The 21,488-nt window shown below is 42.3% G+C and overlaps 1 protein-coding gene across 4 annotated transcripts in view; it reads left to right on the plus strand.

Annotated features, from left to right (window-relative positions):
• Positions 1-21,488, plus strand: part of FYN (FYN proto-oncogene, Src family tyrosine kinase) — a 214,984-nt gene that overhangs the window by 20,052 nt on the left and 173,444 nt on the right. For all 4 annotated transcript variants that reach the window (XM_037844767.1, XM_037844769.1, XM_037844770.1 and 1 more), the window contains exon 2: positions 6,974-7,013. The gene's annotated coding sequence lies outside the window, so the exon portion shown is untranslated. The remainder of the gene's footprint in view (positions 1-6,973; positions 7,014-21,488) is intronic.

Genomic DNA, 21,488 nt, shown 5'->3' on the forward strand with positions numbered 1-21,488 from the left:
GGAAATCCAAGTCCAATTCTGTGTGTCCCAAATATTCTCTCAGTCCCTAATAACAAAGTTGAATGTATCACAGGACTAAATCCTGTCTATTCTTTTAGCAGAGGTACTGTGATACATACAAACCAATCAGCTTTCTCAGGCCCTCAGCCCAGAGCTGATTGAGGAGGTAAGTGTGAATTATAGGCAGTCTACCGTTTTTACCAACACCACGTCAGAGATTTTGTTGTAAGTGTTTTTGGCCCACATGAGTGGAAAAGATGCTCCTCTGGTTGACTTGGGGAAAACTAAAATGCAAAAGCTGATAGAATGATCTCAAGGACATGTGATGTTGGTAGCAGAGGAACACTTTGAAGTCACGATTTTGAGACCTTGTTGTGTTCTCACACAACTGGTCTCTGTAGCTTCTCTTTTTTCAACATGGTAGCATTCAGTTTTATCATGAATGCCTTTCCAAGGACTGTAAATGGTTTTACACACTATGACATCGTTTCCCTGGCAACTAATGTATTTGAGCAAAGAGAGGCTGTGATAGAAGTAGGCTAAAAAGGACAAATACAGAAATGGCACAGTGTAAAATGTGGGGCAATGTGTGTTATAGTAAAGCTTTTGTTGTTTTTTTTCCCCTGACTTCTTATTTAGGAAAACCTGTATAACTAGATCTTGGCCTCTTGACTCTTACTAATGAAATTTTTACTGCACCCAACACTGTCTTCGTACTTTGCTGACACAGTTCCTTCAATCGGTACTTGGATTTTTTGTTTGCTTTAACATGGTGATCGCTCCCATAAATATATAAACATTTGTAATTTCATCAATCTTAAATATACATTCTCTTCACCCCATGTTCTCAATGGTTACCACCCCATTCCCTGCTGCTCTTTATTGCAGTGCTTCTTAAGAAGATTGTCTACAATACCTTTCTCCACGCAGAGTTTGTTAAAAACTCAGAGCTTTTGCAGCCAGGCTTTCACCCCCCTAGTCCTCTGAAACTACTCTGGTCAAGGTCACCAGCGACCTCCCCATTGCTAAACCCAGCAGGCCTGTCTCAATGCTCCTTCCTTACCCCATCATCTGCCCTTGTTCCAGCTGGCCACACCCTCATCCTTTTAGTCTACTGTGATTTATGTGTTTTATTTAGAAGCTAATGTGTCTAGGTATGTATTTCAAATAATTCACAAAATATCAAGCCCCATTTATGAGATTTTATATAAACCATGGTTTTAAAAAAATAAAGGAACTTGTTACCCTGCTTTGTGTATCTGAACATACTTGGATTATCTTCCTATATGATAATTAAATCCCCTTCTATGCCCTTCAAATGAACCCCAAGTGTTGGCAGGTAGCAATCAATTTCCTATTTAATAGGAAGGGAAACTAAGATATAGCCTTTATGACTTCTAAAGATAGCAAACTGGCTTGTGGGCTGGATTATACCCTCATTTATGTTTTGTTGGACTGCATGGTGCATTTTAAAATTGGCAATTTGTATAAAACTTGGGATTTCTAGCTTCTCTTGAAAAATCAGAAAATCCGGCAAAACCAAGCCGCAGCTGTCCCTTTGGGATGGAGGAGGGTTCCCCAGCTTGCTTCAGCCCCACTGTACCCACTTTGTTCATCTATATTACCTTTCTGGCCCTATAAGCGTTTTAGTATGTGACCCCTGCTGTTTCACACCCCATACCCCCAATCACAGAGCCAACAGATAGCACAGTTAGTGAGAGAACTTGCTTTCCAGGCCAACTGCTTCCTCCCTGGCTGGACTGTGTTTTGGAGAACAGTTCATAGGTCAGAGGTGAGGGGCATTGTTAGGTGGTTAACAGTCTATTTTTTGCGCCTAATTGAAGTAGAAACGGTGGTTAATTGTACTAGATAAATTGCATATTTGGGGTACCTGCCCTCTTGGCTGCCTCTGTCGGAAACTGTATTTGCTATCAGTTGTGATGTGCAAGAAGGAGATAGGTGCTAGAGTAGAATGTGAACATTTCTGTGTGCAGTGAAAAACTAGCCTAAAAGAAAGCTCCAGAATGGTAACAGGAATTCCACGTTTTCCAAATGTTCAATGAGCACATATTTATTCCCTTTATAATGGGACAAAATGAATATTTATATTAGATACTATATCTTATGATATCATATTGTACAGATTTATTTATAAATGATAATGAAGTAGTAGGAGAGTGTGTGCAGCCCCACAGTATCCTCCCTGTGTGGAGATATGACGGTGCTCCTTGCCTTCTCTGCTGACTGTCACCAGACTGGACCCTTGCCTTCTCATTCCTTCAGGGGTCCCCTCGATGCCAGTGTGCTGAACCACTTGCTACCCACCTTGTCTCTGCCCCTTTGAACACACACTAATCACTTTGTCTTTACCTGGGATAAGAAGAGAGAAGACGTTGCAGTTGCCACCATCTCAAACCTCGTTTGAAGGCCTGTGCGTGCAGGAAGGCTCAGGAGAAAGACCTAGTCTGGGAGCAGCCAGAGGCTAATGCATTTTTCCTGGGGAAACGGAACAATGAGAAATTCCTTAAGAAAGGGCCGTGTTGGAGCTGGGTCCTCTTTCTGGAGCCTTCCTCAGCTGTTGAGCACACGGGAGATTGTGGATACCCTTAGCATGCACCCCCCATCCCCCACCCACTGTGGTCTGTGTGCAGCTGCAGAGGCCCCAGGGAGCCCACTGTAAGGGTGGGCTGTTCCCAGGCTTGCGGCAGGGAGTCAGGGGCTGCCCCATTTCCAGGGAACATTGAGGAACTTCTGGGCATGCTCAGTGTGCGTCTCTGGTTTCTTTGGAATTATAGCAGAATCTGGCCCTGCCTGGTGTTTTTGTACCCAGGATCCCAAGTTAAGAATAACCGAAGGGACACTGTCCCTGTTGACACGCTTGATATGGAAGTTGCCATCAAATGGCTGTTTTATCCTCAGTGGGCACTGACCTCACACCACGTACAGTTCAGAGGTTCTCACTTCAGTTGCGAGTGAATAAAGCTATGATCAGTGGAGCAGAAAGGAGCCATTCAGCTGTGAATATGTGGAGACGTGGCCAGTAATGGGCAGATGTTTTTTGGCAGGTCAATGAATATTTTAAATCTTTTGCAAGTAGTAGAAAGGATTGATTGGAAATAGAGAAGACACTATGATGAGGGAAAAATATACCCTATTTCTCTCTCAATCTCCCATTTCTTCAATCAAGTGAAAACCCAATCCATGATTTAAATCTTAGATTCACCATGGCCCTTAAATTCCCTTCATCATGTGTGAGATATGATTATCATTCCAGTGTATTGAATCTGGTTCTCAGCCACTTTTTTTTTTTAAATAAAAAGGAAACGCTGTATAATATTAAAAATAATAGCAAACTCTCTCCAAGTTGTGTATCTACAGCTAAAGACACTAGAGCCAGTTTAAGAGGAAGCTCATCATCTGGTTATGTGTATGTTGTGCGTGGTCTGTGGATACACCATGGGTGTATACACCCCACCTGTCTCCACACATACACACCCACCCATACATCCAGGAGGGACAGGGTGGGCCTGATTTAGTCTGGTTTCATTCCCTTCACTCTGCTGCTGGTTCTTCAGTAGTTACTCTGCCACTGCCCCTCTTCACCCCTGCACCCATCCACCAGCAAAGACGGCTCAGGCCCCTGGTGTGTTGCAGGCGCCATGTTCCCTGCTGGGGCTGCTGCCGGAAGTACTGTCCTGGCCACTGGCAAGCTGAGCATCTAGCAGGGGAGACAGTGAAACAGGTTCTACATAAAGCATTGTAAAAACACCCTGGAGAGGAAATCTAGTTCTGCAGAGAAGTGGGGCCAAAGGAAAACAAGGGCGAAAAAGTAAGTTTTGAGCCGGGCCCTGAAGGCAGATTAGGAGATTATACTTACCCAGCTGCCTTGGTAAATTGGAATAACGGTGCTTAACATAGTGCCAGGAATTATGCCTGGGGCTCTGTCTAAGTTTCTGCCCCTCTCTGGGGTAGAGTCAGGTTGAAAATACAATGACTGGTACAGCGCAGAAGCACGCCCCTAGCTTTGGCTGACTCCTTAGCTGGCCTACATTGTCTCTCGTGATTTGGCCTCTCCTTAGTTTCCCACCCTTCTCCCATCAGCCTCTCACCCACCTCTCTGCCTAGTGCCCCCTTGACTGTGAATGGGTTATTCCCTCTGCCAGCCCTGCCCTTTCCCAAGGTGCCTGCGGTGGGTTCGGGGGGAGGTGTCCCATAGGTACTTGGAAATACATGAGTGGAAGGGGCTAGAAAGATGGGCAGATCGAGAACAAGTCAAAGTCAAGGGCTTCTTGGTTTTGTTTTAGAGTGTTTGTATTTTCTCCCAGAAGTAGAGGTTTGGTCTCATCTCAACAGATGGGAGCACAGAGTAGTTTGGTCTTGGTTGTTGTCCTTTGGCTTCGTTCTTCCAGTCAATTGCAATTTGCAACATTTATGAATCAGCCTTTTCCACTGGGGTATTTGGGTCACTTCAGTCAAGTTTCTCAAACTAAACATCAGCACCTCTTCAGCAGGAAGAACAAACGCATGGAAAATGCCCTAATGCCCACAATTGAATACATAGGAAACTACACTCTGTATATGCCCACATTTGTGCACCTGTGTGCGTGCACACACACACACGCACACACACACGAGGAGGATCTGTCTTACCTTAAGCCTTGGAAACCTAAAACTTTGATGTTTCAAAAATCTAGATATAAATTAAAGATCAATTAGAGTAATTGGTCAATTTTTAAAGAACTTTTTTAAATGTAGGAGTCATTTAAACAAAAGGTGTCCTCTGTTTTACACATTAGCTGACCAAAACTTGTTTATTTTAAACTTTTCAGACACACAGTCTTTATTTAAGAAAAATATACCTGGTTTTAAAAACAAATGTCACTCTTCATTCTAGATATTATTACCATGTGAATTTTACTTTAGGCAATTCTGTTTCATCCATCCTTATCCTCCTTGAAACAAAGGAACTGGTACCTAAAAATATCTCGAGCCATTTGTGTCTGCTGGGAGACTTTGAAGTTAAAGCTGTGGCATCCCTCTTTTGGTTTTTTGGCTGCAGGATGATGCATATATGTACTGTCTTTGTTAATTAACTCCATCTGTTTAGTAAGACTGAAAAAGAAATTGGGTGATGCCATCTGTATGTATATATGGAAATGATTCCTTGTGGAATAGTGAGCGAGCAGCTCAAGCGGTTTTCAGTTTTCCTGTTGGTATCAGTTGCTAAAGTGTCCTGTAACGGAGGCTTATTTTTCCAGAGCCTGCTGTGAGATGGGCACCTTATATTGTTGCAGTTGTGCTGTGTGCCTGGAAGCCCACGTCCTCTTGAGAGAGGGGTATTATTAAGTTTCCTCACATCTTTGGAGCAGGGTAATGATTCTCCAAGTGCTCTCTTGTGGCAGATGAGGAAAACTTTCACCTTGCAAAAAGAAGGTTCCTTGTATATAAATCCATTAGGGAAGGATTCAAGAAGTCACTGTATATATGTTCCCTTTGGTGAAAACTTCTCACAGTACTCAGTTTCTCTTTTCTGATTATAAGGAGGGAGGCAAGTTGAAAATTTTGGAGAAAGAGAATTCCCATTTTGTACAGCTCAGCAGTGTCTGGATCCCCAGTTGGTTAGCCAGAAGAAAAGGCATATATCACCCAGCAGTGTCTTCTTGATTAGTGTGTCGCAGAAGGAAAGAAGAGACAGTGTGATGTGGGTTGCTAAGGTACGAGCCCCGTGCATTCTCATGAGGACATTCTCTCCCTCTGGCCCCACATGGTGGTTCCTTTGCTTGTCTGCAGTGAGTTCATGATTTGAGTGTCCATCTGCATAGAACAATATATGAATTTCTAATTCTCTTCTCTGTGGCCATTTTTTGTTTCCCTCATTCTGAGTCATCTTTGACTAAATGAAACAAAGATGTTATTGTTAATTACTCATCTTTTCAATATGCAAACAAAAATCTCTTTTGCATGTGTGGGGGGGGATTTTGATGGGGATAGTAATTGATGATGGGGGTATTGTACACCATGGATCAGGAGGAAAGATGTTAAGAATCATCTTGAAAAAGCTTAAAGAGTCTACTGAGATACAAAAAATGTTCCTGCTTTTTTTTCCCCCCTCAAGTTCCTCAGCTCAAACCTCTCACTTTCTGCTCTATCATACTGTTGTCAATTTAATTCCATTCAACCAATTTTATGGTTATATTTAGATACCTTATTAAAACTGAAGCTTTGTTCAAACAGCAAGCTTGCAAATAATAAATGAGGTACCATGATATTGGCAGGTTGTAGGCAGAGAGCAGGAGCAGGCTGGAAATCTGCCGTGCCACTCCTGCCATCCTGCTCCTGGAAAGATGAATGTCAAGTGGCCATGGGTACCATCAGAATTGGCACTCAGCCTTGCCAGGGGCTTGACCCAAAGGTCTAACATGATCCTGGGACTGGGGTTCTGTGGACAAGTGGATGCAGGCTGGTAGGTTGGCAGACCTCCCAGAGAGAAGTACCCAGGTTATGGGAAATAAGGGCCACTCCAGGAAGGCTGTTTGACAGTGAGGCCCACCACAGTCAGACAGGAAGTGGGGCAGATAAGGGGTGGGGGCTGTGGAAAGATCTTGGAAGACTCATTTTTAATGTCTCCCAACCATGGATGACTGTAGACAGCCTGAAGAAGGGAACTGTGTATATATATATATGTGTATGCATATGCAAGACCTCCATCCTAATCTTTTCTGGCTCTGGAAAGCTAAAATCTCATGCTGGCTTCCTTTGGTGGTGCGCGGCCAGGTCTTTGCAATTTCAGGCAGGTGTTTGTGGCAACTGTGACTTAGCGACAATTGTGTGAATGAGAAGAAAAATTGTGGGCAAGTTGATTGTCTGTAGCAAATGGAAATTCCATGGCAGTGCTTTGTGGGTGGTTTATAGGCAAAGGGTCTCTGTTCTGTTTTGAATTCTCACTGTTTTTTTTTTTCTTCTTCTTCTACAGTTTTTTGAAGAAGCAGGATGCTGATCTAGTCGTGGAAAAAGTAAGTGGAAGACTTTCACACTGCAAGCATGTGACTTGTAAATTAGAGAGAGTTTCCCATTGGGACCCATGACGCAGTAAACTTTCAACTTCTGCCTTGTGATACTGAGTCCAAAGGTTTCTAAAGGAGAGATTGGGTTGGAGACAGAACTGGCATATGAAATAGAAAGAAAATCATAGCTGACTTAGACAAATCTGTTATTTTCCACTTTCCCTTGGTTGTAACCTTCAATTTTGATAATTATGGGAACCTGTGCTTAAGCTATAGTTATGTCCCCCCACTCCTTTTGATTTGATGGAAAAAAACTTTTTAACGAAAGACACATGAAAACTTGTCATAAACTATGCCAAGTAGTTTTTGGAAGTGTGTAGGGTACAAATTATAAACAAATAATTGCATTTTAAATGTTTAAATGAGGGTTTTGTATGGTGCCTCCTCTTTCAAGAAGAGCTGCCACTGGGTCACCCCTGTCTTAGCCCTGGGTCATGTCTGTGAGGTGGCATTGGGAGAAGAAGGGCATTAAAGATTGCCTACAAACTTGCTTTCCTTAGGAGATTTGGTCTTACAGGTTTCCAGAAATAGAACTGAACAGCTGCCACGTGGCTGATGTGCCTTTGGGGGCTGGCTCCAGGGGATCTCACTGTTGTGTTTCCCTCCACTCTGGGATGGGCTCCTGCTTACCAGTTGCCCTAGTTGCACCTTTGAATTGTAGTCTTTGTGCTAAAAGTTTACTCTTCCATTCACTTAATATTTTTTTAATGGCCCCTGGATGTTAGGCACTGTGCTGGGCTATGTTGAGACAGAAGTGAATGTGATAGATGAGTACACGGATCATTATAATACAGTGTCATAGAGCTCTGCAGAAGGATCTCCAGGAATTCATACTGTGGGCTGGACTAGCCGGGAGAGCTCCTTGATGGAGCTGTGTGTGAAGGAAACATGTATATGTTCTTTCTGAAAACATTCACCAAGTCTTCTCTGCCTTTACTTCTCTCTTGTCTCCCAGGCACCTTAGGTTCCTCATGAGAGGCTGGAGTCACACTGATCTCATTTGCCAGTCATGGGATCCTTTTCTTCCCCAAGCTTCTCTGCCCAATAACGTTGCCTTGGCTGTGATTTTTCAGCTCTTCTGAGTTATGTTCACGGGTCCCTGGCCACTCAGGGGCTGCCACTTCATCACTGGAGAAGGACTTGGGGGGTATTTCTCATTTTGAATTTTTGTGAAAAAGATGTTCTCCTTCCTGGACTAGAGCTATTCTGTATGCAGCCAGTATGTCTTTGTTTTAAATTGAGGAGGTATACTCTCTGATACATTGTTCTAGAACAATTTTGAGCAACCTGTGACCTTTGACTCCATGCAGCCCCCTGTCTTCTACGGATTGGTCTGTGATCTACTTTAAGTCTTAGACTTTTCAGCTTATACAAACCGGAGAGATTCAGGGAAATAAAAAGACTCTAGTCTAGGGCAAGGCAGAATGGAGCCTCTTTAGAATCCCTGTATGCTTAGGTTTGGGCTGTGGAATCCAGGGTTTGGCACAAGTTTTCTCCCCTGTGGGAGGGCAGTACCATGACCTGCTGGGCCAGGCCAGGCCCACAGCAGGCTGGAGCCGCAGGCCTCTAGGAGCCGTCTCAGGGTGGCATAGCACAGCAGAGATAGAGCACCTGGATGTGGCAGTCCTGGAAAGTCTGGCGTTGGTTCAGGCCACATGACTTGCCCCGCCCTGTCCTACTCAGGCAGAGGTGAATCCTACAGTCACAATACAGGAGGTCAGCTGGTGGAGGAAAGAGTGTCAATCATCCTGGGTTCTCAATACCAGCCCAAAGCCAGGCAAGCAAAAGGGCTCAGTAAATGGGGTCCTAAGTGGAAGGAATTAAATTCTTGCTTCAGCTCTGCTGTTAACTTGCTATATGACCTTAGCAAATCATTTCTCCTCTCTGAGCCTCATTTTTCTCATCAGTTAAGTGGGTTTGCAACTTGGTTCCTTTAGCAGACATTGTGTTATTAAATATATGGATACATTGTTTTTAAATTCCAAAGAGTTAGAAAACATTGCCTCTATAAGGCTACTACTCAAGCTCAAAGACATGCAGATGCTTACACTTCATAGTTAAAAAGTGGTGTCAATTTTCAAATTGACTTTTTTCATTCCCTTTTAAAGAAGGGACTCTTGGTTGTAAAAATAGACAGTCTCACTTTTGGGGGACCAAACAAAATTATTAGTTTTGAATTTAAAAATACAAACCACACATAGGTTTTGTTTTCTGATTTGGGCCTCATGCCGAAAGCACAAAAGGCTGATCGCCCCTGGTCTAGAGAATGACTGGCGAGGCCTGCCGTGGACTGGGAGGAGCCTTGTCTGTATCATCTCTAGGAACCCAGCTCTGGCTGCAGAGCAGGCTTAATGAATGAAAGAACTGTGACCGACCATGTCTTGTGGGTTGGCTGTGTGTAAGTACTGAGGGAATTCAGAATAATGGAAGCTAATGTGGGGTGGGAAATGCTTCTTGGACTTAGTGAATTTGAGCAGCCTCTCTATCCCACACCCTCTCAGTCAAATAGTTAATGACCCGTAAAACACTTAACCACCTTAGGGGAGTTCACGATTATAAAAGCTCTAATCCAAAAAGCTCCAGTTAGAATCTTTTTCTAATGCTGATAGAAAGCTGGTGAATGCAGACGTATCAACTGTTATTTTTGCCTGTCCTTGTATATCTGTCAAGAAGACTCGCATATATGTCTCCCTTGTTTGAGTAAATAGTACCTATTGGCCAACCAGAGGAAAAACCACTGAAATCATAGCACTCTTGTTTTTTAAGTGGATTTTTGAGTTTTCTTTTTGAATTGAACACTTTTGTAAAAACAGAACTGCCTATGGAAAATTAGCTTTCTTTTGACATGTCGAAGCTCAAAGGTAAATCAGCATAAATTCTGTAGTTATTAATATATATAGTTTATTGAGCCTCTGCTATATATGGAATGCTTTGCATATGTTATATATTTCACACCTTAACCATTACAGTTGTGTGAGGGAAGCCTGTCCCTTTTCAAGAATTGCTCCAGACACTGCAGTTATTACAACAAGGATTCAAAGCAGACCTTCTAGGATCCTGAGCCTTCTCTGTCATTCCACCACCTTACCTTAGAATTGATATAATATCTGAGACAATATAACAGTGTGACCTCTTTAGAAAGCATCTTATGACGAAGTAAGAAGAAAGGAACATCACTCTCTAGAGAGGTCTTCCTTGATACTTCCCCAGCCCACTCTGGGTGGGGTTCCTCATCACCGTGTACTTCGTCATCATTTTTACTGCAGTTGTAATTGTATAGGTTTAGTACAATAACTGTCTAATATCTGTGTTTCCTGCTGAGCCGTAAGCTTTGTCAGGTCAGAATCCTTCTCTGTGCTGAGCTTTGTGCCTGGGTTATAGCAGGCACACTGCAGTGTTGAATGCAGGCCTGAATAAATGGCACATGACCAAATTAAGAGGTAGTAAGAACCAGTGAAAGCCACTTGGAATGGAAAAGTAGAAAATCTTTTTTGCATGCCCCAGAAACCTTGACATCTCTTCTCTGTCTGGATTTTTATCTGTGGAAACCATGCTTGTTACTAGCATTATGTGGAGATAAGACAATCACTCCTTGGATTTCTGTCCAGAAGTACAACGTTTCAAACAGACAAATGAATAGATATTTCTTAAAAATGAAGTAAGCTGGGCAAACAGAAAGAGTCTGGAGTTAGAAGAAAAGAGGGAAGAGTCGTAAGAACATAAAAGAGATATTTATTGCATAGAATCTTCTAGAATTCTTAATGGATACAGTTTTGGGTGTGTTTTCCATAAATCACTATTTTATGTGTGTAAAGTGTGCCTTCTAAAAGTGAAACCCATACTCATCTGAATTGTGGAGAATAGGTAATCAGGTGATGTCAGAAGAACAAAAATGTACTTTTTGTGGTATAAAAGGCTGATCAAATTGAGTCATTTCTGTTTAGTAATTTAAATCATGATTTAAATGGATTTGATTAAAATAACATCCACTTTGGCCATACCTACTCTCAATAGATTGAGGAGACAGGTCTGATTTTCCTGCGCCCTGGCGTCCTCTGTCTGGTGTGATTAAAAGTATTTCACTGCCTGCCTTGAGAGCCCCTATCATTTTGGCCATTTCAGTAAGACCAAGAACTCCTGTTTTGCCATCCTCTTTGCAGGGTTTATGTTAGACCGCTGACTTCAGGCCACAAATAGGGCCACAAACAATACCACGGTGGCCTTCCAAAACAAACTTATTCAAAAAGGAAAGTGAATAGAAGACCTAAGACCCGCTGTAGAATTGTTTCCCGTTCCTCTGAGTGAATTATTTGAAATGTGTTTGTCTGTAAAATGTAGAACATACAGGGGAATTCTTCAGTGGGGGTGTGTTGTGGTATTACTAAGTTCCAAGAAAAATGATGAAAATTCTTGTGAAAAAAAATCTGCTTCTAGCAGTTGAGGGTTTAAAGTACAAGGCTGCATCTGGAATCAAGCTTTAAAGCCATCTGTATGTGATATCTACACAGCTGGTTGAGAGGTTGAAAAATTAATCCATATAACCTGTTTCTTTAGGCAGGGGGTGGATAGGATTTCCAGAGATCGGGAGGTCAGCATTGCTTACCTGGGGTGTCCAAAGGGTTGGGAATGCTGTCGTCAGGATGGCAGGAGGGTGTATCTCAGGTATGGATGTATGTGGGGGTGGGAGTTGGGGTCCGTGTTCTCGTGCACCGTGCTACTCTGTGTGCTGGTCACTTTAGGTAGAGGGGAGAGGGAGTGGAGAGGAGGAAGGGAAGAAGAGCAGAAGCACAGCTCCCTGCCATAGAAGCCTTTGCCCCCCGAATGGAAGGGAGGGACCACCAGGTATTTGCAGTGAGGACTACAACTCTCAACTAGTGGGGATCGGGGTGAGCAACTCCGGGGTACAGAGGGAGTCGACCTTTAGGCCCTCTTTGATACAGGTGTTTGCAGCGGTCAGCCCCAGGGACTAACAGATGCCAGAGCAGGTGGCATCCTCCGTGCCACCTGCCCCAATCTCTGACATATAGATCGACCCACCCTCGGGATCACTGAGGAAAGGCCGGCTTCACACAGACTGCTTTCCTGGTGACTGGGGACCAGGAAAAGGGAATGGCCTTAAGTCAGTGTTTGTGTGTGTGTGTGTGTGTGTTTGTGTGTGTGTGCTCGTAGGTGGAAAGAGCTTAGGGTTCTGTTTTAAACTGAAGAGCAAACATTTTTTATCCCTGGACCAAAAATAGTTGTGATGCATCACCCATGATAACTTATCAACTGTCTTAGTTTTCCAGGGCTGGTATGACAAATACCACACAATGGGTTGGCTTAAATAACAGGCATTTATTGTCCCATGAGCTTGGAGACTAGGAGTCCAAAATGAAGGTCTTGACAGGCTGTGTTTTCTCATGGGGTCTGTAGAGTTCTGGTGCTGACTGCTGGCAGTCCTTGGGGTTCTTTAGCTTGTACCTCTGCCTCTGCCACATGGCATTTTACTGGCTTCTTATGGTTTCTGACTTCTGCTTCCATGGCCAGTTTCCTTTGCTTAAAATGACTTCAGCCTTATTGGATTTAGGCCCATCCTTATTTACTTTGACCACACCTTAACTTATAATAACTTCAAAAGTCCTATTCACAAATGGGTTCACACCCATGGGAACACAGATTTAAGACTTGAACATGTGTTTTGTGGGGGACATGATTCAATCCCCAACACCAACTTTCTTTTACATAAATTTCTGGATTGTATGTTATGTTCTGCCAGTTTGAATTTCCAAGATAATAAAAGATGCTTTTTCCTAGACATTATAAACTCTAGGCAGATATTGATGACATGTGAAAGAACTACAGGTAACAATATTTATATTGTGATTCAAGGAAAGAGTTGAAATATTTGGGGAGGATTGTTCTGTTCCTGGATACAACAGAGCAGTTCATTCATTCATTCCTCCAACACTCATGAATACCTGTGGGCCACCCACTGTATGGGCCACATGTGACCTTACTTAATGATCCTATTTTGCATGTAGGGAAAATGAAACTCAACAGAAGTGAAATGACCCACTCAAGGACTTGCATCCAGGAAGTGGCAGGATCTAAAAGTAGGTCTCGGACTTTGAAGCACCCCTCTCTTGGGTGTTCTCTTGTACTAAATTTTGGTAAAGCAGAAGACAAATGTATTAATTATCACTCTTTTGGAATTTAATACCCAACTTTGATTTTCTCTTCACCGACTTTAAAAAGACTTTCTCCCTTATTTGTAGTTTTTAAAGTAGTGATGATGTTTTTTTATCAGTGAGAAATTAGAAGCATAAAAAGGGAACCATCTCTTTAAACCTGACCTGGTTCAGTGAGGTGGTTACCCTTGTGACAGTGTGAAACTGACTCCCTGGGATGGTGGGGAGGGCAGCAGGGTACTCTTCTCCTGACACTGCTGGTTCCCAGGCTTGGGGATGATTTTATTATATTCCTCACATCAGTAGTATTATTTCCACAAGACAAGAGCCATGTATTGTCAGGAGCTTTCCAGAGAGTGGGGAGAAACCCTGCCCATGTTACAATAGAGAATCAAGACATTCTCCCACATACTTAGTACCATTTATTTTTACATGGAGGCTTTCTTCAGCTGCCATGAGATGCTGCATAATTTGTTTTGCTGCAGCCATGCCTGCTGGGTAGAGGTTGGAATCATTTGGTTGTCTGCCTTGCATAGGCTTATTGTCTGTTGAAATCTCATGTGAAGGGGAGGCTATTAATAAAATATGTATGAAGAATGGCTTAAAAGATGTTTTTGTCACTGCCCCTGAACACTCAAAAGAGCAGAGCTGCACTAGTTCTGCGGTTGGCATGGAATAGACCACAAAAATACATGAAAATTCAAGGTTTTCCCTTAAAGAAGCTTATTTCTGCCCACTTTTGGCTCCCCCTCAAATTTCATTAAACAGAGAACCTTCCATTTGGGAACTTCTGTATTTTTCACTTACAGTAACTCACTTATTGTATTTCACTTACTGAAACATAAAGCCTGTGACCACTGGTTTCTTCACTCAGTTTGTTTTTCCTCTAAGGGGCCATTTGGTAGACCTGGAAGTCACTTCCTCCTGGATACATTCCCTTTTTGTTACTATCTCTTTGATAGCATGGCAATCAGACCTGAACATAATATTTCTGAGATGGTTTGACCAGTGTAAAGCAAGGAAGGGGGTCACTGTTAGCTCTCATGAAATGGGCGTGTTTTCCACGTCATCATATGCTATACTAATGCAGACCAGGAGTACATCTCTCATTTAGCCACTCTGTCTCCCTGTCAGCTTGCATTGAGATGGTATTCAATAAGAATCCTTTACTTGAAAGCATGAATTGCTTTAAACTCATCCCCTCTCCTGCTGTGTAGCAGAGCTGAGCCTCTGTCAGCAGCAGGATGAAGTCATCATGGCATTCAAAATATCCGAAAGACCAGACAGGAATTCAGAGAACAGAAAGCTCTTTGGGCTGGGGCACACTTGTGGGAATGGTACCCACAGGAGGCAGTCGGGATACTTTGGCAAGGTGGAAATTCTTCTGACAGTATCGGTTTAGATTGGCAGGTGTTTGGAAGCAGGGTTGTCTGGCTGAGCAGGTGAAGGGACCAGAAGAAAGGAGTGCTAGTAAAGAGGGATAAGATTCCAGTCAGGAAGCCAATGCTAAGATTGGGTCCAGAAGAATGAATTACAAAGTCAGCTACTAAATGGAGTGGGGCTCAAGGTAGGAGCTTAACCCCACAGAGTAAAAGGAAGCCCCCATCTGAAGTCAGAGTCATAAATCAGTGGGATTCTGAGAGCCACGGCCTGGAGTCTCACCTGCTGGCAAAACCCCTGAAAAGGGGTGAGTTGTCCCAGCTGAGCAGATTGGAGAGTAGGGGCAGCTGATGACAGTGTCCTATATTTAGGCAGTAGATATTTTTGCAGTTCAGAACAGGATTTTCTGTCTGTGAGTCTTGGGGATTTTTTGTTTCGTTTCATTTTCATCAGTTGTGGTGGTCATTCCAGCCTGTGGGAATCCTTTACAATCTCTTCTCTTTTTTTATTCCAGTTATTTTCCAGTTACTTCATTGTTCTCTTCCAGCTGTGAATCATTTGTGAATTCTATATGCACACCTTGGTGAAAACATTGACCAAGGATGAACTTGGAAAGCCCTTCTGTGCCAAGGACCTCCTCAAAATCAGTGTTGCTCCTCAGTGATACTGGTGCCTTTTGGCATCAACTCTGAGTCCACTGAACGGAGTTATCACTTGACCCAGGTTTTCCTAAGTTGTTCAAATAAGCGTTGAGTGACTCTGTCAGATGCTTTGCTGATATCAGGGTGCTCTGCATTGTCTATAATCTCTCTCCAAAACCATATGAGAAATACCCTGAGATGGAGCAGGAATGTGAGAAGGGTAAGTTGGTAGGGTGATTGATTAGTCCCTGCTTTGATGGCACACAGAGTAAACGGATGTGTTTGTGTCAGTGGGTTTAAATTCAGGATCCCACTTTCTGGAGCACACCCAAGTATTAGCCTGTGGGTGATTTTTAGGAAGGGACTAGGACTCCATATTCAAATGTGGAATGCTGATCTCCATTTTAAGACCTCTCCTTTGCTTGCCTGGTATTTCAGACTTGTATTTCACATTCTCTGTTTCTTGCTGAATTCAGAATCCTCCTGTTGAAGTCAGCCACTTAGCCTGGCCCTATAACAGTACCACAGCGGTCCCATGGGGCTGAGTTTAAAGTTTGCTTCACAGCTTCCCTTATTTTATTTTATTATTATTTTGACATTCATTCTTCACTTTAGAATCTCTTCTGTGATCAAATGCAAATAGGTGCATTAAAGTGAAAATTGGAGATGGACAGTTCTCTCTTCATGTTACAATGTGGATAGTGTGAAATATTTTTGAAGACAATCGAATTACCTGTACTCAGATCTCCTGGATAGTTGTTACAGTCCTCCCCTCCTTTTTTTCCACAAGTAGTGGAAACTAAACAGAGGAGAAGAACTGAAGTAAGAAAACTGCTGAATTCATTTGCTTTTGAAATCTTTTATCAGGTCTTAATTTTTGCATAAGAAATAGGAGCTTTTAGAATGAACAGTCCTGAAATAGAATAAATCTGGTAAGAACTCTTTTTCTGAATAAATTAAACGCTTGTACCAACATCAGAGACCCCTATGGACGTTGAATACCATATTCTGAGGGTTAAGCAGAAAATTAATCCCAGAGCATGCTCTTAAAAGGGGAAAGCAAGGTGGGGAATTAGGCCAGGTTGGGAGCCTGTGTGTCTGAGAGATGGGCGGAGCTGAGATAATTCTGTAGGAATTAGAAAAGGGTGATTTGGGGAAATCATACTGGCTAGCAGTAATGCAATAGAGTAGCTTGTGAGCCGCAGGAAACACTGGGGATTAGAGTTAGGGGAAGGGGGACTTCAGGCCACTGCTGCCGCCTACACCTCGTTGATGTATTTTAGCATGAGGTGCTCCCACTCTGGGTGGGTTATTGGAGCAGGTGGCCTTTCTCCGGGTGCAATTCCAACCCCACTCCCCACAGTGCAGTGAGCACCACCTGAGGGAGATGTCCCCACGGTCGTCCTACCCAGCAGTCGTGGCCCAGATAAATGCTCCAGGTGAGTCCTGGTCGAGAACAACGGATGTCAAATTTTGAATGTTCAAGGGTCATCATGTTTGTTGGAGCAGAGAGTCCTGGAAGGAGTGAGCATTCCATTTAAGACAAGAGTTTGAACCTTAGAACATTGTGGGAGAAGCCTAGGGCTTTGCAGAGCACCAAAACACCGCTGGGAGGGAGGCAAGTCCGAGGTACAGGGTAACGTGAAAAAATGTTTCTATCATGATGCAGTTCATGCATACGCCATGTGCTTATGTTATGTATATCCCTGGTCATACCCCTCTCCCTCAAAGTAACCCCTGTTCTGAATTTTGTGTTTGCTATTTCCTTTCTTTTCTGTATACGTATGTTTTTCTTAACAATCTATTACTGTTTTGTTTGACTTGGAGCTATATATAAATGGTATTCTTGTACAACTTGCTTTTTTCAATCAACATTTATTTTTTAAGATTCATTTCTACTGATGCATGAAGCATCATGCATGATTCATTTATTTTTACTGCTATATGATTTTCTGTTGTATGAATGTATCACATCTTATTTATCCATTCTCTTGATGGACATTTGAGTTATTTGCAGTTTTTGCTATTTTAAACAATACTGCTATGAGCATTCTTCCATGTGCATCCTGCTGCAAACAGTTTCTCTTAGAATACGCCTGAAAGAAGAATTTCTGAGTCTTAAGAGTATGTACATCTTAAATTTTACTGGATAAAACCAAATTGTTTTTCATAGCAGTCATACCATTTGACATTCCCATGAGTAAAGAGATTAACTTTTAAGAGAAGGGGAAGTCTGAAGGAATGCTTAAGTGCAGGATTAGCTGAACATTGAAGAGAAAGGGATGTATAACTCCCCATCGAAGTGTGAGGTAGGGAGAGCTGGGGATATGAGGGGAAAGGTATAGGTTTAAAAAGCCATTGTCAGAAGGGTGACAGGTTATCTCACATCAACTGAAGTCACATTATTGGCAGGGAGCAGATTCTATCTTGGATTGGAAGGAAATATCCAGTTCTGTCTGTTTTCACTCAGTTTTCCCAGATCAGCCATAATCTTTAGTGCTGTATCGGGAGCAGATACTGCCAGGCATTTAAGTGTGCTAGTTCCACATCAAATGGATGGTGACATGGATTCTAATAAAGCTTTCAAAACAGATATCCACAAAGAGCCACACAAATATTTTGGAGATTACTCTCCTCCAAACACAAGAACATTTTCTGACAGCCATGCTTCGTATTTTATAAAGTTAATAAACTTACAAAGGGTTTGATGTTGCTGTCTTTTTTGCTTCATAGGATTATTTCATGATAGCTCAGAGGTGCTCTGTGGTTTTTCATTCACTTGACCAGAGGAAAATGAGTCTATGGGATTTTGAAAAGCAAATAATGATTTATGACATAGTCCTTGGTGAGCATTTTGGCTTCCTTTGAAATTTCTGACTACCCTGATACTTAAAGGTTATGGGGTTTGTTTTCTTCTTGAAGAATTTCCATGATTTCCAAATCTAGATTTTTGTGAGGAAAACTTCTTATGATGGCATTCCTGTGAAACTGAAAGTAGAGCATTAAAAGCACACGTGTTCTATGAAATCTCAGGAGTGTAGCTTTTTTAAACTTGTTGTTTTTGGGTCACTCTTCATAAATAGCAGTCATCACATTTATTTGATTCCAGATCAGAGATGGTGGCATTTTCAAAATATTTCAATCACAGTTTTCCATCATCTGTTGACTGGTATTGTCTATTTAAGGCTTTTGATGGTGACAGTATATATTTGGGGAAGCAGCATGGTAGGCTGGAAATAATAATTGTGCTTTGCCAAGAAAATAGTAAAGAACCTCTTTTCCCAAATGAGATTTCATTTAAATTAGGATACAGCCACTTGATGTAATATTACGTAATTCGTTAGAATGCTGATTATAAAGATTTTTAAGTAAGTTGGACATATGTTTAGGTTGTAAAGCAGGACACAAAGTTGTACGTGGAATATGAGCATAATTTTGAATGTGAAATTCACGTGTGGGAAAAGCCTACAAAAACTACTAAAATGCTAACAGTTGTATTTGGGTTATGAAATTATGGGGGCTTTCCCCTCTGTTTGTTAATGTGGTTATATTATTTTTACAATAAAATTAAATAAAAGAATGGATTTAGGAGAGCTCAGTCTGGATTCAAAGTCCCACTCTACCATTAACCAGCCATTTGACCTTGGGCAAACTACTTAACTATAGCGGAGCCTTCCTTGGGAGCTAAAAGGTGTTACATCTATCCCATAGTTTTTGCCAGTCAAGTGAGATAATATCCGTAAGGCCCCATGTATAATAGAAGACCCCACCCTCCCTGCCTTCCCCTTTCCTGATGAAACAAGCTTTGCCCAGCACATGCCAACAGCCGTGAGTGATGCCCTTTTATTATCTGCTTTCTGTTTTGTCCAGTTGTGGCCTATCTCTGATCTCAGTAAACCCACATGACCTCTTGGAAATTCTGTTTTAGCAATGACAACTGATGGTTATTTTAGAGAAGTGATTTATGAATCAGAATGTTGGGCCTTAATATGACAAGAGAGGAAATTTGAAGAACAGGACTCCCTAAAAGTCCTAGAATTTCAGCTGTTCAAATACTGCATGTATTTGATTGACAGAAATGTGCTTGCTAATTTGAGGACATCCTTGCTAACTTCCCCTGGCTAGTGGGGAGGAAATGTGTTATATGCTTGCTAAACAGGCTGTAGTTTTCTTGTCACTGCCCACTTCTGCTGCCTGAGAGACAAGTACAAATAATGTGTAAGAGAAGAATTCAGCCAGGATCTTCAGGGGCTGTGTGTGAGCTCTAACATGTTAAACCAAGCATTCAAGTCTTTGCAGTGATATGAGATGATCATGTTTGTGTTCAGCAGTTGGTGTAAACAGAGCCAGAGATGTTCTTTGAGATCATAGGTAAAAAACCCGTTTCAAGATGAGTTACTCGTAACAGTAATAGCCAGCAGTAGGAAAATGTCAGCTTGTCCCGGGTTTAGGGAACAACCTTAGTAAAAGTTCAGAAAAGATGCCCACATTCACATGGGTTCAAGTCATCCCATCTACTTGGACCAGGACTCGGAACATCTGAGATCTCCCTTACACTCTTAGATCTACTGTCTGTTAAAGACAGGAGTTAGCCTATGACTCATCCCCTTGTAGTGGGTGATTTTCCTTTCCCAGATGAGAAAAATTAAGCCCTAGGGAATTAGTGGCCGACTCAGGCTAGAATCTGGGTCTCTGGACTCTCAGCCCATGTCCTGTCCAGAAAGGCAGACTCTTCCTTTGCCTCTAACTAGCCTTGGGCAAGTCACTGGGCATGCTCAGCCTTGGTTTTGCTATAGATGCAGGATTTGATCTGTAAGGTCTCTTCCAGTTCTGAAGTCCGAAGTTTCACTGATTCCTTTGGGTACCTCTTTTGTCAAGTTCCAGTCAGTTGAGAGGTACAAATAATTAAACCCTAGGAAATCAACTACAAAATACTGTGCCTGAAAGTCTGGGGCTGTGAATCAGGGCCCATCTCTTCTGAGGGTGGTTTGCGGATTAGGCCCTTTCTGCTCAAGGACATAGTTCCCCGTTGCCCAGTCTTCAGGGCCTCTGCACCAGCCAGAAATGGCATGGGGCAAACCAGAATGCAGTGACTGCAACTTCCTTGCTGGTAAAACAGGCTGTAATAGTTCTTTAAGAAAAGGAGGGAAACAAGAAAAAGAAATAAAGGACTAAAGAACGCATGGAAATAGTAAAACTCTTTATTTGCAGGCAATGTGATAGTTTATATAGACAGATCCTAAGGGATGCATAAAACAAGTACAAGAAAGAACTAGTAAAGAACTTAGTGAAGTCACAGGATACAAGGTCAATGTACAAAAATCAATCATATGTCTATATATTAGCACATAACTAGAAAATGAAGTTAAAGGAACAATTCTATGTACAATAGTAACAGAACTCCATAAAATACTTAGGAATAAATTTAACAAAAACCAGTCACTTGGAGCTATCTCTGGAGGCATTAAAGGTAATGAGTGTGCCACAGTCCCAGACAGTTCCCCAGGGAGTGGACTTCATTCCTTACATCCCATATCTTTTTTTTCCTAAGGGAAAAGGTTTGTTCCAGTTTGCTAATGCTGCCGTTTTGCAAAACACCAGAAATGAATTGGCTTTTATAAAGGGGGTTTATTTGGTTACAGAATTACAGTCTGAAGGCCATAAAGTGTCCAAGGTAAGGCATCAACAACAGGGTACCTTCCCTGAAGAATGGCTGATGGCATGTAGAAACCTCTTGTCAGCTGGGAAGGCACGTGGCTAGCGTCTGCTTGCTCCCAGGTTGCGTTTCAAAATGGCATTCTCCAGAATGTCAGTGTCAGCTTCCAACGGCCGTCTTCAAAATGTCTCCGTAAGGGTGAGTCTGGACCCGGCATTGTGGGATTGAGAATATCTTCTTGACCAAAAGGGGGATGCAAAATGAAACGAAATACTTTCAATGGCTGAGAGATTTCAAGTGGAGTCGAGAGGTCACTCTGGTGGACATTCTTATGCACTATGGAGATAACACCTCTTAGGTTTTAATGTATGGAAGAGCTAGAAGTAAATACCTGAAACTACCAAACTCCAATCCAGTCGTCTAGACTCCTGAAGACAATTATATAATAATGTAGATTACAAGGGATGACAGTGTGATTGTGAAGGCCTGTTTTTGACACTGCCTTTGTCTAGTGTGTGGATGGATGGGAAGAAAAGTGGGGACAAAAACTAAATGACAGATAGGTTGGGATGGGGGGGAT

This window comes from Choloepus didactylus, chromosome 7, assembly GCF_015220235.1.
Source record: "Choloepus didactylus isolate mChoDid1 chromosome 7, mChoDid1.pri, whole genome shotgun sequence".
Taxonomy (NCBI): Eukaryota; Metazoa; Chordata; class Mammalia; order Pilosa; family Megalonychidae; genus Choloepus; species Choloepus didactylus.